At 40.1% G+C, this 15,483-nt stretch overlaps 1 protein-coding gene across 3 annotated transcripts in view; it reads right to left on the bottom strand.

The window, feature by feature from the left end:
• Positions 1-15,483, bottom strand: part of LOC143477188 (leucine-rich repeat and fibronectin type III domain-containing protein 1-like protein) — a 107,464-nt gene that overhangs the window by 61,841 nt on the left and 30,140 nt on the right. For all 3 annotated transcript variants that reach the window (XM_076975711.1, XM_076975709.1, XM_076975710.1), the window contains exon 2: positions 8,199-8,384. The gene's annotated coding sequence lies outside the window, so the exon portion shown is untranslated. The remainder of the gene's footprint in view (positions 1-8,198; positions 8,385-15,483) is intronic.

The following is a 15,483-nucleotide window of genomic DNA, read 5'->3' on the forward strand; positions in this document are numbered from 1 at the left end:
CTTGATCTTACTGTCTACAGGATTTGTAGGGGTGACCTGCCTTTTCCTTTATATGAGTTTTGCTTCTTTTTTTGAAGAGAGTAGAGGGCAGTTTGTTGTATTTTACTTTCTTTATTTTTAGGTAAGTTAGTGGGTTTTTGCTTTAGGTGGTTTGTTTGTTGTTTTGGCCTGGGGTCACCTTGAAGTTATTAAATCCTGTTTTGTTTTCTATCTAATGTTTCTGAAGTAAATTATTAAGAGCAAATAAAAATCATGCTTTTTTGGATGCTTTTTGTTGCATCTGTTTGGTGTGAGGCTGAGTAAGCATTCACTTAAAACCTTTGTTGCGTCCTACCCCTAGAGGACGAAACAGTAACCCAGTAATTATATACATAGGTCATGGTGAGCTGGGCCCAGCGGGCAAGCGGGCCCACTCCCACACACACACACACACGCCCTAGGTCACTTCCTCGCTCACTATCCCCTGCCTACTAGAGCTCCCCTATCACCTGTTTCACATTGACATTCATTATCATGTGCTGCATTTAAGCCCCATAGGTCTTTCCGTTCAGCACTGCACATTGAGCCACAACTAGTGAAGCACTGAACCTGTGGGCTCTTTATTTGTTACTTCGCCATACGATTGCGAGAGGCTCAGCGCTTGTTCCGCTGCTTCACTCAGCCCGTTTCACTCAACCCGAAGCACCTTGCTTTCATATTAAGCACATTGTTTTGTGTTTGTGCATTCTAGCTATTCTGCATCTTGGTTACATGCTTCTACAAATACAATTCCATAAAAGCACCAAGAAAATGGTCTGGCTTGCCAGTGGATGTGGCCCAACATTCACATTGGAGGGACTGCTTGGCCTTGAATAAATATTGACTTCTACTTGGAAGGATGGAGGATGGGTTATTTTCAAAATCTTGGTCCTCCCAAGGTTAACTCGCTATCTGCAGAAGGGTGTATGATCTAGCTTAACAAGCTGTCTATGATAGGGTGTCAGACCTGGCTTGACTAGCTAGCTTGACCTGATTTATATAGCACCTTTCAAGGAACCCAAGGTCGCTTTACAATTTAACACAGGAACACAGGTACAAGTCTTACAAAGCCATTCACACACACCGGCACTAAAAAAGCGCTATATGAATAAAATCGACTTGACTTGATCTAGCTTAACCAGCTTTCTATGACAGGGTGTGAGATCTAGCTTAACCAGCTGTCTACAGCAGGGAATGCACATGGCTGTAGCTACCTACTCTTTTCTTAGTAGTTTTTAATTATTATTTTTATCAAAAGAACATTTAGCAAATTATTTAAAGCCTTGATTAGTCATATTTTACCCATCACGCTGTTTCACTCATGTTTAGTGTGATTTAGATTAACTATTCCCTTCTAACTAGCAAAGCTGTTAGAAAGATGACTCAGAAGTAATGAATGTGGCATGATAGATGTGTCTGACACTGGTGTGAAGGTGTAAATTGAAATGAACACCTTCCACAAACAGAGTTGTTTCCACCATGGAGACACAATAGATGAAAGCTTGTGTTTTCTAAAAGGCATGCTTAGGAAACTTCTAAGTTATTCTTTGATTACTGAATAAGAATCCTAAAGAAAAATGTGATATACAAGAATAAATCTTAAAAAAACTGGATTAAATACCAGCCAGAATGTCTGCCTTTAAAAATCCATCTAAGCAGTGGCTACCAGGCATATGAGCTGACAGCTCGCGTTTAGGAGGACTGCATGATGCTGTCTCTCTGGGCTATTCTCTTTGAAGTGATAAGACAAACTGGGATATGCAGCACATAGGATCTGTGCCCCTGGGGTCCTCTGAACACCAACTTATTTTGTCAGAGTAATAACTTCATGGCTCTAATTATGACTGACTGGTTATGGCCAAATCAATGTTAATATTAAGACAACTGAAAGTGAAACAAAGGGAAATTAATGTTATATGACCCCATGAAAGATTAAAAGCTCTCTGCTCTTATTCCTGTGCTGCACATTTATTAGCATTTGTTTGAAAGTAACAGCCATTTCTTATTAATCCATTTCTTATTAATGGCAAAATTAAGCACTTTGATTGAAACTGCTTCTTTCAGTGTAAACGGTACTCTGAAATCCATTTGTCCAATGTGTTTCCCAGGTTAAAGAAATGAATGCAGTCCCCCTACACTTCAAATCCACTTCATAAGCATCACCCATTTTCAGGGTTGCCAAATTTTGACGTTCACTTGGAGTGAGAATTTAACCTGGAGGAGGTGGCAAGTGTGAACTAGTAACTCATTGAATCATAGATGTAGATCAGAGGTAAATAAACTAGATTTTTTTTTTTTTTTTTGCGTTTTTTTAGTATGGTGTGAGAGCGTGTGAAAACGGTCAAATGCATGTGTCTCATGCTCAATGCATGAGAGTTGGCAACCCTGCATTTTATAAATAATGCTCATTGTATAAGAAAGCTCTAATTTTAAAGAGTGTATTTATATGTAACACCCAGTTTAAGTGGACAATTATGCCTCATTGGCCTAGATCTGTTAACAAGCACAATCAGTCACACTCCAAGAAGTAGAACAAGGACCAATAACTGGAGGGACGCACTATTTTCGGGGCCTTATGACATTGCACTAACCCTAACCCTACATATACAGGTAATATACACTAACACTAACCCTAGATGTACAGGTAATATAGACTAACCCTAACCCTAGATGTACAGGTGACATGTACACTAACCCTAACCCTACATGTACAGGTAATATACACTAACCCTAACCCTAAATGTACAGGTGACATGTACACTAACCCTAACCCTACATGTACAGGTAATACACTTTGCAAAAGCTGCCAATCCGATTCAGCAGACACAGCACTGTTCATCAGGAAGTCTAGAGGTGGCCAAGATGCCACTTGTATCCTGGAAATACATTTGGAAACGCTTAAAGCAGGACACTACTTTAAACGTAATTTGTAATTACGTAATTTGTAACGTAATTATAAATTCATTAAAGGGCTGAATCTAGCCCTGGTTCACACTGTTCCTGACGAATTTTAATGTTGCTTTTTGTTTCAGGTTTGAAAGTGCTGGAATTTAGGCTAAAGTACTTGAAAATGTTTGAAATTGTAACTATACTTTGTTTCACAACAAATAGCTGTCTGACTGAACAGTTCTCTTGTATTACATTAACAAATACAAGCCTCTTGTAATTCCAGGATGAAACATGCGGGAACGTGAGGACGTTAAGATTGGGCGTTTTGAAAATAAACCACCATTAAATAATGTGACTTTAATTATTAATTTTAGACTTTAATTATCCATCACAGCAAACGGCACGGCATTATTTATGTCCAAACCACACTGAAATTGCAAATGAAATTGAGCACTTTCTTCTTTGATTTACAACTTTGACCTACCACCTGATTCACTTTCTGCTCCGCCCCCTGACGGGTGAAGAAAAATCTACAGAAAAGCCGCACCTCAGTAAAAAAGCTGCATCGTTCAAATCCTGGAGAAAAAAGTAGCGGCTTATAGTCCAGAAAAAATACTTATGCAATATGCCTGGATTAATTTTTATTACCACACCTTTGCTGTAAATGGATTATATACTATGCCTAGATTAACTAATTTTAGTACAGGGATGTCAAAGTCAAATACACCGAGGGCCAAAAAACCAAATTTGCTACAAGCTGAGGGCCGGACTGGTTCAATGTTTATTAAAACATATTGAAATGATTGCACATAGCCTATTGAACCAAGACCCAACACAGTGTATATTATTTAATGCTTAAATGAATAAAGCAATATTTTCTTATGGATCTGTCAGTAATTTCAAGTGAAAACATTTTTCAACAAGCAAACATAAAAACAAACATCCTTCAAAGAAAACATGTCCTGTACATTAAATGAATAAAGTAATAAAGGTTTGAAAAGTGCTGGAACTTAAGCTAATGTACTTGAAAATGCTTGAAATTGTAACTACTTCGTTTCACAACAAATATCTGTCTGACTGAACAGTTCTCTTGTATTACGTTAACAAATACGAGCCTCTTGTAATTCCAGGACGAAACATGAGAGAACGTGAAGATATTAGGATTGGGCATTTTGAAAATAAACAACCATTAAATAATGTGAATAAAAAAGCGAATTTTTTCGAATCATTTTGACTATATGTATAAATATTTAACTTAAGTTTAACTGGTGCGTGCAGTTACAAAATTCGAGAGGTGCACGACCTTGCGAATCGAAAGTGTGCGACGCCCTCGCGCACGGGCGGAGCCACTGCGATTACATCATTTTCTCCGCGCAGACCCTCGCCGCTTGTGTGCACTGCAGTGACTTCGCGGGCAACCGTTGCATTGTGGGGAATGTAGTGTTTGTGCGTGCAAAACACTATCGGGCGGCTGTGGCCTGTGGGCTGGTTCTAATAGTAATTAAATATCATCCAGGGGGCCATAGATAATCAATAATCGGGCCTTGACTTTGACATATGTGTTTTAGTATAACTTCACCAAATCAGAAAGCACTCTAAAGCAGTAAGCAGGTGCACTCTTCAAATGCAGTTACAGATACACACAAAGACACTAAAGACACAGGTGGTTAGGACACAAATGCAGAGGAAATTTACTGAACTGACACAATAACATATGCACAATAACGCTGCACAGTGCAATATGTCCTGGAGTGTACATAGTGCAGTATGGAGTATATGTAGTTGCAGCAAAAAAAATTTTATTGCAGAAGCATAATCTTCCTCTGAAAAAAATTCAACTCAAGTGAAAAAAAGTTTATAAATTGGATGTAGTACCAAGAACCTTTAATTTGTAATTCATCACGTCCTGTTTCCCTGGGGTATAAATATGGCATTACACAAAGGCCTATTTCTCCTACTCTTAAACATGGGAAAGAGTACACACTACTGAAATAAGGTAGATGTGTGTCGACCTTCATAAATTAGGCAATGACAACAAGAAAATAGCCATTCACCTGCAGATTATCATCTGCCCTTATATACAATCAGAGTAATCATCAAAAAGTTAAAAACATCTGGAACTGTGACAAACAAGCCTGGAAGAGGACAAGTGCATCTTGCCACCACACACAGTGAGAAGGATGGTAAGAGAAGTTAAAAGTTCTTCAAAGCTCACTTAAGCTCACTGTAAGTTAATTGAATCAAATGGTAGGCATCTTGGGGTTACAAGGTAACCCAAACAACCATCAGTCTCTATCTACATGCCAACAAGCTGATGGGAGGCATGCACAGAAAAAGGCTTTTCTCAGTTATACTCATAAGCGTAAACGGGTGGAGTTTGCCAAGCGGTACTGGTATTTTAACTGGGACCGTGTGTTTTGGTTAGATGAGACCAAGATAGAGCTTTTTGGCAACAAACACTCTAAGTGGGTCTGGCATAACACCCAGGATGAGTATGCAGAAAAAAACCTCATGCCCACTGTTAAGTATGGGAAGGATCGGATGATGCTGTGGGCCTGTTTCTTCTCCAAAGGACCTGGGAACCTAAGGTTATGTGGGATCATTAACTCTTTGAAATATCATTTTGACATTTTGAATCAGAATCTGGTGGCTTCTGCTGAAAGCTGAAGATGGGTCATCACTGGATCTTTCAGCAAGACAATGATCTTAAACATGTGGCCAAATCTACTCAAAAATGGTTCACAAGGCACAAAATCAAGTTCCTCTCATGGTCATATCAGTCCCCAGACCTCAACCCAGTGGCCAGTGAGTGTATATAGTACAATGTGGACTAAATATGGTGCAGGGTGGACTACATATAGTGCAGTATGGAGTATAGTGCAGTGTGGTGTATATATAGTGCAGTCTGCCAGGAAACTCAGATATGCACACAGATATGCTGGAAGCCTCCAAGGAGCCCCCACTAGTGGAGTGGGTTAGGGTGAATACAACTAGTGGAGTGGGTTAATGTGAGCCGAACTAATTGACATGGCTGGCACTCAGAACACACCTCAATCTATCTTTAAACTTTCCTAACACGGGATCACATAGGATGTACAAACATGTAACAGTTCAGTAACCAGATGCAGTGCACAGTGCTTTGATTATGCTACCAGTCACCTGACACAGATGCATGCCAGTGAGATTTTGTATACATTTTGCTGTTACTACATATACTTTGTTTATTTGTGTTCGTTTTCACCCACGATGTAATTAGCAAATTGTTACTATTTATATTTTATTCACTTTAGTATTGTTTACCGGTAATTGTTGATAATTGTTCCATGTCTATAATATAAATTCCTAGCATGATATTACAGAGTACACTTAGGGCCCTATTTACATGGATGATCCAACATACCGCATATTGGTATTTTAAGATGATTCATTTAGGGTACACAGCAATAATGACATCAGGCATGTATTTCAGTTCAGCTGTAACTGACTCAGTCAGCAGCACAACAATGCAGTAATGCAGGTCAGTACACATTGTACACATGATGGACACGTACCTTATTCCCTAGATATAAAGCTTACCCAGACTTCTCAATAAAATAACACCTGTTGTATATTTCCAGTTTTTAACAAGAATTACTGCGACATGACATTTGCACAGTGATCTTAACCATAAGGAATAAGTGCAAAGTGGAGTTTTTTTATCCTTAAGAAACCAACATCCTGGCATTTTACTGAATCTCCCTTCCACAGCCGTGCGGTGGCCATAGAGAAAATACACTCAGTGTGATGGAGCACTGCTGTCCTAGCCACTCCAGTCTGACACTAACTTCTCTCAGCGGGTGGGAGTGTAGTATCAGCTTGCTTTCCCTGCACTACAGACACAAAGCCTCTGAAATGGTTGGCCACACTGCTGCACCAGCTGCCTCTGTCATCATCATCATCTTGCCTCCTCCGCAGAGAAGCTCAGTTGTGTGTTTGTGTGTGTGTGTGTGTGTGTGTGTGTGTGTGTGTGTGTGTGTGTGTGTGTGTGTGTGTGTGTGTGTGTGTGTGTGTGTGTGTGCATGCATGCATGTGTGTGAGTGAGGGACAGAGGTCTGGAACTGTATAGCTGAACGGATGACCTCACAGCCCACTGCTATCTGTGCCAGCTAGCCATGTTAATAAGACTCGTGAGTTTAACAGATGTGGCATAAGACATAGGGAAGGATTCATCTGTCCTCCTCATCCTTCCTCTTCCCATCACTGCTTCCAGAACAGCAAAAACTGTGATGGAGAATGTTTTTAAATCTATTTTCATCTTCACCCATCTCTGTAGAGAAATTCTTGGTTTTATGTTTTTGGACTTGGGGGTCAGAATTATACCCTCTGTCTCAGGTGGAGTGTGATCACCATATCAGAAAAAACCCTCAGTATCAGTACTCACTACTGCATAAAGCAGTACTCAGAAGTCCATAAAGTAGTAGTCAGTAGTTTTAAAAGAAGTACTCAGAAGTCCATAAAGCAGTACTCAACACTTCATAAGGCTACAGTTGCCATTACTGAATTACAGTTTGTGCAGAGGAACAAGAAAACAGTTCACATCAATCTACTTTTCTGAACTTAAAGTTTAAGTTATATAACATAGGCTATAGTACTGAAACTCTTTGGACTGGGACAATAATCCACAAGCTCTGAGCCATCAGCTCTGAGACATCAACATGTCGAATCTGGTTCTTGGAGGTGTTAATGAAGCTTTCACCTCACATTAATTCAGGGAAGAAATTGCTAGGCTTTTTTAGTGTCAGGTCAGTTTTCCAAAAGATACAATATAATTCTTGGCTAGCTTTCTGACAGCAAAGGTTAGCCATAAACTGTTACCATGACCTTGGTGGGACAAAGCCAGCTTTCTAAGACCTTATTACCTCACATAAACACTGTAGCATCTGAAGTGAGTTGTTTTACTCAAAACACCTTGAGTGGTTCTTTAATATATAATATACTGAAGCATTAAAAAATGTCAGATACTTCAGAAATAGCCCTTGCGTAGAAAACGGAAGTCAGACAGGTAGAGATCTGTGGAGATTTTCAGCAAACTTCCATTCTCATTTCTCAGTGAATAATAACGCTTCCATTTCACCATATGCTTCTGTCATCCCACACACAGTAACTCCCCTTACGTATTCTCCCTAGTTACAGTACCATGAATCCTGAATTTACAGTGAAGCACAGGGAATGGGGTGAGGGTGGCTGAATCCAGACATCATTGGTGATGTCATTAGGTGACTGCATCAACATAATAGTACAGTAAAGCCTACCTCAGTGTGGAATGTGTGGCTTGGCTGGAGAAACTCATGAAGGCCCTGCAAGAGTTGTGAGGATGGAGGAGAGGAGGCCACTCAATCAGCTACATGAGGGTGTGCAGGCTTTCTGAAGAATGAAGAGTGTAGACAGAGCAGAGCAAAGGGGAGACACCACCCTGCTGGAGGTGGAGCTCCATCCACCTGTGGACAGACAGAGACAGAGAGGATTAGAGAGAGAGAGAAGAGATGTCACAATAAGGCTGGGAATATGCCTGTATTTGTGTTTTGGGACTCTGGAGTATAGGAGGCCAACACTTTTTACAAAATTAAAAAAAACTGTACCAAGAACTGGGAAAGTATTATCAGCAAAAAGAAAACGGGACTTACAATCTGTCCAAGAAATGTCACATACGTTTGATATACCAACCCCACCCCTTAATATTCCAAGAGCTATAGTTTATATATTTAGATCTTCTGTTTCAGAAAATCCATGTAGCTGTTTCATATATTCAAGAGTTTCTTATCATATTACGTCTTAACAGTTTAGCTTTTCTGGGTTGCAGCACAGTCCTGTCCTGCTGTCCTGTCCTGTTGTCATATCCTGTAAGTAGTACAGTGGTTCTTTATTACAGCATTTTAATTACTTATTCAGCAGTGACCACTCCAAAACTCCACAGCAATGATTCCTAAGCCTGTCCATCACTGTGCCTCTTTAACATAGCATAGAACACACCTGTTATTATATATATATAGAGAGAGAGAGACAGAGACAGAGACAGAGAGGGTGAGAGAGAAGTATGTGTGTGTGTGTGTGTGTGTGTGTGTGTGTGTGTGTGTGTGTGAGAGAGAGGGAGAGATTGGACAGGAGCATGGTGTTGTGAGTCTCTTCACTCACTTATTTGGTTTAATTTTAATATTCTTATTGTGTCGTTTGTTGAAATTGTCGTGTGTGCCTGTATTTTGCTCCTGTGTGTCCTGTTTGACTTTCTTTCATATACCCTAAGAGTGTGTGTGTTGTTCTCTTTCCTGCGTGTTCTGCATATTAGTATTTTACAGTCTTCTGATATATAATAAAATAACTGTTCAAAAAAATGGCACTGATCCTCACAGATGCTACATTGTTGTCAGGAGAGGGATGTCATTCCCGAGCTTGAAGCAAACAAGCGGTACAATAATGACCTCAAATGCAGGCAGTGGGGGTTCAAGGGTCCTTGAACTCCACACATGGCAAGAGAAGGCAACGGAAACAGCACAGCAAAGCTCAGTAGCGAGAGAGATATAGCACACCTGCTTCCTGTACCTCACTGGTGTACTCTATGGCACACCTGCTAAGCATGCTATAATGGTAAGGGAAGCACCTAAGGGCTGTACTCTGACCACCTCACAGCTGTACTCTAAGCAAAGCTACAAGTCGTCATTTGGCATTATGGCTGCATGGCAGTCATCAGCATGATGAAACTGTGTTTGGTACTGAAGGGGACAGCTCAGGTGCAGAGATGGTATTGTAGCTTCAGCAAATGTAGTACATATTCTCATGCTGGTTTTACATATTATTGTCATACTGATAATACATACTATTCCCATGATGGTAGCACATAGTATTCTCATGATGGGGGGGCATACTGTTGTCCTGATATACTAGTACTGCTTCCAAATGAGAGTGGAGTGTGTCAGACAGACCTAACCTTTATACCAGAACACCCAATAACCTTATGATTTTCACTTATGATGAAAATATTTGAACTGATCATTGACATAAAGGTGCACATAAGATGTTAAAGTTCACATGTTCACATGATGTTAAAGTTTTAAAGAAAAAAAACTGCACAAAAACCAAAATATGCAATGATAAAAAAATTTCCAGTCATAAGCCACACTGAAAAAAATAAAGCATTGGCTCAATGTAATAAAATTTTTTTGTAAACAATTTTATGTAAACAATTTTTTTTTCATTGACTCAATCTAAAAAACTAAATTCATTTAGTCATGAATTAAGTTTTTTGGATTGAGTCAATAAAAAAAATTCGAGTGATTGATTAATTCAATTTTATTACATTGAGCCAATGCTTTATTTTTTTCAGTGCAGGAGATTCCAGCGCTCACCATAAATGACCCAGGGACAGCCATACTGAACAGAGATGCAAGTTTGGTTACACAATGCACAGGACAGGAAGGGAGAGTGGCCCAAGCTGCAGGAAGGGCCCATATCATAAAGGAACACCTGGGAGACATGGTGTATCAGGTTTGTGGAGGTGTCGGACTGCTGTGGTTCATAGGGACCAGAGAGACAATGATGGCCAAAAGGCAAGAGACTTCATCAGCACTGTGCTGGTCGCTAGGATAGGTGTATATGTTTGTCTGTGAATTGCATTTTTGTTTTTGAAATCAGAATTTTTTAAATGTGTTCTGTCTTTTGGTTAACTACCCCTGTTGTCCTCCTCCACATGTCTGTCTTTTGGTTAACTACCCCTGTTGTCCTCCTCCACATGTCTGTCTTTTGGTTAACTACCCTGTTATCCTCCTCCACATGTCTGTCTTTTGGTTAACTACCCCTGTTATCCTCCTCCACATGTCTGTCTTTTGGTTAATTACCCCTGTTATCCTCCTCCACATGTCTGTCTTTTGGTTAACTACCCTGTTATCCTCCTCCACATGTCTGTCTTTTGGTTAACTACCCTGTTATCCTCCTCCACATGTCTGTCTTTTGGTTAACTACCCTGTTATCCTCCTCCACATGTCTGTCTTTTGGTTAACTACCCTGTTATCCTCCTCCACATGTCTGTCTTCTGGTTAACTACCCTGTTATCCTCCTCCACATGTCTGTCTTTTGGTTAACTACCCTGTTGTCCTCCTCCACATGTCTGTCTTCTGGTTAACTACCCTGTTGTCCTCCTCCACATGTCTGTCTTTTGGTTAACTACCCTGTTATCCTCCTCCATGTGTCTGTCTTTTGGTTAACTACCCCTGTTATCCTCCTCCACATGTCTGTCTTTTGGTTAACTACCCCGTTGTCCTCCTCCACATGTCTTTCTTTTGGTTAACTAACCTGTTAGTCTTTTTCTTCCCTCTGTTTTCACCATTAGCTTCTGTTCCCTTTTCTGCTTGTTCTGTATCTGAGTCTTTTTTAAGACTAAGCTATTGAACAAAACAGCTATTCTTTGAATTCTTATTCTTAAGCCCTATCCGGACGGGATTAGTTTCTCAGGGGGTCCTGGGGTAATTTTCTCTTTTACGGGGGTCCTCTGTGATTTTAATCCCGTCCGGAACGAGCATGTCCGTGTTTTTCTCAGACGTCCTCAGAGAAAATTACAGGCGGAATTACCTACTGTTTTTCGCTGTACTCCGTGGTCGTCTGGTAATTTTAGTCCCGTCCGGATCCACATGTCTGAGTTTATACATGCAGACATCACCTCACGTTTAATAAAACAGCTATATGTCCACTGCCACGCACCGTAGTTACACGTTGGGTGCGCGTTTTCACGGAGATCCACGTAAAGACAGCGGCGAGCGAAAATGGATTTACTGGATTTTTTAATGGATTTATTTTATTTTATTTAACGGATTTATTTAGCTATTTACATTCATTAGCGATTTTTTATAATGTGTTTTCTGTATTGGTTTAACAAAATAGCTTAACTTAAACGGAGATCTTAAATGCTGAACTGAACAGTAGTAAAGTTAAATGTTAAAAAGGAATCATCAGAGTTGGCAGTGTGACATTATTAAACATGCTATCACGTGACAAGGCGATGTCATGTGACCGAGAAAGCCAAAAACTCACGGGTCCTCCTGTTTTTTCAATTGCTGTCCGGATGCAAGAGTTTTATCACTGAGTACAAGGGTGAAATATTTTTCACAGACGTCCCCCTGAAAAACTAATCCCGTCCGGATAGGGCTTTAGACTTCATCAGCACTGTGCTGGTCGCTAGGATAGGTGTATATGTTTGTCTGTGAATTGCATTTTTGTTTTTGAAATCAGAATTTTTTTAATGTGTTCTGTCTTTTGGTTAACTACCCCTGTTGTCCTCCTCCACGTCTGTCTTTTGGTTAACTACCCCTGTTGTCCTCCTCCACATGTCTGTCTTTTGGTTAACTACCCTGTTATCCTCCTCCACATGTCTGTCTTTTGGTTAACTACCCCTGTTATCCTCCTCCACATGTCTGTCTTTTGGTTAATTACCCCTGTTATCCTCCTCCACATGTCTGTCTTTTGGTTAACTACCCTGTTATCCTCCTCCACATGTCTGTCTTTTGGTTAACTACCCTGTTATCCTCCTCCACATGTCTGTCTTTTGGTTAACTACCCTGTTATCCTCCTCCACATGTCTGTCTTTTGGTTAACTACCCTGTTATCCTCCTCCACATGTCTGTCTTAACTACCCTGTTATCCTCCTCCACATGTCTGTCTTTTGGTTAACTACCCTGTTATCCTCCTCCACATGTCTGTCTTAACTACCCTGTTATCCTCCTCCACATGTCTGTCTTTTGGTTAACTACCCTGTTGTCCTCCTCCACATGTCTGTCTTCTGGTTAACTACCCTGTTGTCCTCCTCCACATGTCTGTCTTTTGGTTAACTACCCTGTTATCCTCCTCCATGTGTCTGTCTTTTGGTTAACTACCCCTGTTATCCTCCTCCACATGTCTGTCTTTTGGTTAACTACCCTGTTATCCTCCTCCACATGTCTGTCTTTTGGTTAACTACCCTGTTAGTCTTTTTCTTCCCTCTGTTTTCACCATTAGCTTCTGTTCCCTTTTCTGCTTGTTCTGTATCTGAGTCTTTTTTAAGACTAAGCTATTGAACAAAACAGCTATTCTTTGAAAAGAAACGACATACTCTGGCTCAACTTGCATGCTGACAGTAAAGTATCCCCAGAGGACCTGATCTCATTTGTATTTTTACCTGAGAAAATCCATATGCAGACAGAAAACAGTCTGGAGTCTATTAAAAATAGTAAAATGCACTCATTTCCCTTAGAAACAAAGAAAACAAATAAACAAAGGGATACTGTTGAAATACTGTTTAATTTGTTATGTTTTAGATGATGACCCACTGTTGACTCTAATGTTTGTACCAATCTGTTTGTCTCTCTCATTTTTATTGTCTCTCTAACCCTTTCTGTCTGTCTCTCTCACACTGACTGTTCCATTTCAACTACTTATTTAGACATTAACACATTAATATTACGTCTCTGGGACAGTAGCTGAACAATAAAAAATGTATGTAGATGTATGATGATTAATACAAAGTCATTACTTTCAACATTTACTGAATATAGTTTGCATGCATTTTGCATGTGTTTAGAATGTATATGAAGCCTGTATATGGTTGCAGTTATGATCTGGTGGTTAGGGAGAGTGTTGTTGGTTTGATTCTCAGGCCTTAGGCAAGGCACTTAACACAGACTGCTTCCCTGGCACTGGGCTGGGGTACCACAGCCCCCTAGTAATCACTAGTGTGCACTTTATAGGTTGCTCTGGATAAGATATATAATTTATCATAAATTAATCTTTTTAATAACTGCACTTTGTATGCTGACTCATTAGCTGATACTGCATAATTACCATCCAATAAAGCAAAACTCTTAAATAAAATCTGATTCAGAGTCCCATTGAGCCCCTGGTTCTGTCTGCTTCACCTGATTTTACACTGCATTTCGACCCATGTTAACTTTGAAAATGGGTCAAATCCAAAACTGCATAACATTAAACGTTACTGGTCTCAAACATTCAGACATATTAGTTTGAACTTTATATCAAAACACTTTTTTAGTGCACAATCAGAATGTATAAGTCACTGCATAAGTTATTGAATAGGTCACTGTGTAAATCACTGAATAGATATTTGTGTAAGTCACAGTATAAGATGATGAATAAGTGACATGGTGAGACACCATGTTTAGTTCTTGTTCATTTTCTAACCAATGATTTGTTGTTAGGATCTTTCCATTTAATTTTGGGTTTAGCCCATTTTTTGTGTGTGGTCTGTGTTACCATGTGAGGTAATCATAGTGAGCCCAGCTGCATTAAGCTGAACAGGACTTTCTTTGTGGATGCTGTGACACGCCCAACACAGCTGTGTTACCTGCTTTTTCTGATTATTCCCAGAACGAGGGGACAAGAAGACAAGACAAGAAGCTAAGAGCTGCAGTCAGTAACATACCAGGTGTCTTGCCACCGTCAGCCACATACATTACTGTGACTAAAGGTCTGAAACATTAATAACATCTGTGGTGTTTTAAATATCTGTGTGTAACACCAAAGGCATGGAGCGATAAGGAGTCAGACGTAAGTGCTGAGTACGGCGAGATTTATTAAGGGCAAATCCATATTCTAAGTCATACAAATGGTCCAGGGCCATAATACCAGGTATAGCCTATCGGAGACAGTCAAATGGTTTACATATAGAACACTCACAACAGGACTGCAGAAACAAATGAAGACCAGCGAACAAGAACTGAATATAATGGGTATGAAAACATGACATAATTAGAATCTAAACTAGACACAGATCAAACCAATAACACTGAGCAGCAGACTAAACCAAGTATGTCTCGCTGCAGCCTGCAGGAAGGCGGAGTTGGACATCCAACCCCACCCACATCCAACTCCACCCTCTAATGCGCTGTCGTGCACCAACCCACTACTTCTCCATTCGAGAAGAACTGTGGCACTTGAAAATATGCATAATAACTCACAAGTGTTCAAGAGAGTGTTCGTTGCGCTTAATTTACACATACCTCGTTTACTTTGTGTATCGTTCCACGTATGTTATTCATTATTTTTATTTATTGGGTGGCGAACGTAAAATGTTGACGGGGGGATGTAAAATGGACACAAATTAAGTATTATATCGCGATCGATCGATCGCCGGTGGTTGGCGTCAGAGCAAACTAGTAACTCATTGAATCATATATGTGGATCTGAGGTAAATAAACTAGATTTTTTTCGGCGTGAGAAATCGGACATGTGGCGTGAGAGCGTGTGAAGACGGTCAAAAGCGTGTGTCTCACACTCAATGCGTGAGAGTTGGCAACTCTGCTACTATAAGTACACAATTAAAATGGTAATGTTTACTGTTTACTGATAATGTTGGTGATAGAGAAGGGGTATGTTGGTAATTTTGGTAATGGAGAAGGGGTGTAATCAGGGCTTAATTTGAGCCGGATCAGGATCCGGGAACTCTTTCATTTTGAAGGGTGCGTTCCGGGAACTGTCTGCCTCGATCCGGTAACTTCCAAGCCTACTAATTATAAGTTATGAAGAAATCTGTCTGCGTTGAACCAATTAATTGAACAAATA

Source organism: Brachyhypopomus gauderio, chromosome 16 (assembly GCF_052324685.1).
Source record: "Brachyhypopomus gauderio isolate BG-103 chromosome 16, BGAUD_0.2, whole genome shotgun sequence".
Lineage (NCBI taxonomy): Eukaryota > Metazoa > Chordata > Actinopteri > Gymnotiformes > Hypopomidae > Brachyhypopomus > Brachyhypopomus gauderio.